This window comes from Etheostoma spectabile, chromosome 4, assembly GCF_008692095.1.
Source record: "Etheostoma spectabile isolate EspeVRDwgs_2016 chromosome 4, UIUC_Espe_1.0, whole genome shotgun sequence".
Taxonomy (NCBI): domain Eukaryota; kingdom Metazoa; phylum Chordata; class Actinopteri; order Perciformes; family Percidae; genus Etheostoma; species Etheostoma spectabile.
In genome coordinates this window covers 34998052-34999937 of record NC_045736.1, presented here as the reverse complement: position 1 = coordinate 34999937, position 1886 = coordinate 34998052, and positions in this window count along the sequence as shown.

Below are 1886 nucleotides of genomic sequence, written 5' to 3'. Positions count from 1 at the left end.
CCAAGCCTGTACTTTGTTACTTTACTTGAGTAAAGAAGTTAAATCAGTACTTCTACTTTTACAAGTATCTGTACTTGAGTCTACTTGAGTACGGGAAGTGAGTATTTTGCCATCTCTGGGGAGCTGGATGGGTCAAACACAGGACTTTCACCCAGGAGAGCGGGCTTCGTGTCCCGCGTTTGTCCTATGTGTCAGGGAAGCTGCTTTCTTCTTTAACTGGCCCGTTATTCCCGCAAGTCACAGAACCGTAAGCCCTCCCACGAGCTTTTCCTTAACCTAACAGCGTCAAAAGGGACGCCAATAGTCCCACCCAAGCCAAAGGAGACCTTTAGTGTCAATAACAACGACAAAGGCACCGGACCAAGCGTCTGTATTTTAAGAGATGGGAGTGAGAATGTGTTGAAATGTCAGTTTTACCATGACAATCATTCCGTGCATTCCATTGAACCAGTCTATTAGTGTGGGATTGAGCCTTTTTACTGTCAACAAGCATTAACTTGAACAGTTTTGAAGAGCCTATGCTATAGCTGGTGTGGTTTTCTACCCAAACACATGTCCTGAAAGCAAAAGCCAATCTCAACTCCCAAAACCTTTTCCATACTGTCCAAAACACATAAAAAGGCGTTCATCCTGTCCGTCCCACAGCCTCTCCAGCTATTTTGCAGGTGTTAAAAACCATCTGACCCTCTTTTTCTGATTAGACTGTCTCCACGACAGCGGGTTTGTTGATTCCCATTGCTGTCATTTAAATTTTCACATTTAGCATTTAAGGTATTATATCAATGTTCTACATTTATTTATTTTTTATTCCTATATTCTAACTTCTGTTCTAATTCATGTTTTATTTCCATTTTCACTTGCATGTTTTGATTGGTGGAACAAGATTTAGATTTTTATTGTATTGGTGAATAACATCTGATGATGGTAAGTTGTTAACAGCTGGTAAAGAGTAGCTCTGCTTCATTGGAAACCCTATTAAACGAAATTAACTCACTAACTCAACCAGCAGGAAATAGTGGGGACTATTTTCAGCGGTGGATTAAACCACATTTAGTACAGGGAGTATTTGTGGCAGCAGGACGTTGTGTGTGGTTTTGAGTGAAAATAAATTATAGTGTGTGTTCATGGTGATAAAGGAAGATGTCAGCCAGTGCAGTATTCAACAGTATGGCTCACTGAAGAATCCATGAGACAGTGGCGCTCTATGGCACAGAGGATGAATATATTGGATACACACCAGGGTCATTATGGTAAACTAAAACAAAAAGAAGACCTGAATCGTTTTTTAGTAAACTGAAACTAAATGAAAAGTAAAACTTTTAAGAAAGCCTAATCCGAAACTATATTGCCAGGTTAAAACTAATAAAAACAAAATAGAAATGAATGCAAATCACTACAGTTTTACTTTTTTAGCTATACTGTAATACACCACTGTCCTTGGGACAAATTGACCCGTTTTCCTTTATCAATGTTCTTTTTAATTACGCAAAATAACATGATTGATTCCACACAACGCTCTTTGGCAAGTACAACTCTCAACTTTCATTCATTTTGGGGTGTCTTTGTGGTTTCAAAATAGTATTGAGTAAAAGTTGACAAATTCCAGACTCTTCCAGACAAATTCCTTTAGTTTTAGTCTAAACAATTCCTAATACAATTCCTAATACATTAGGTATAATTTCCTATAAATGAGGTTTATTGACCATAAATTGATTTTCAATTATGACGGGAAGACAATACAAGGGTTAAACATTGAACATCATGGTTGTTCTCCAACCTGACACAGTAAACCTGACCCTGATGAAACCAAATTCAAACTACTGTAAAACCATAAATATATATGGCCTGGCCTGGCCTGACATGTGTGCAATACTCAACTACTACAA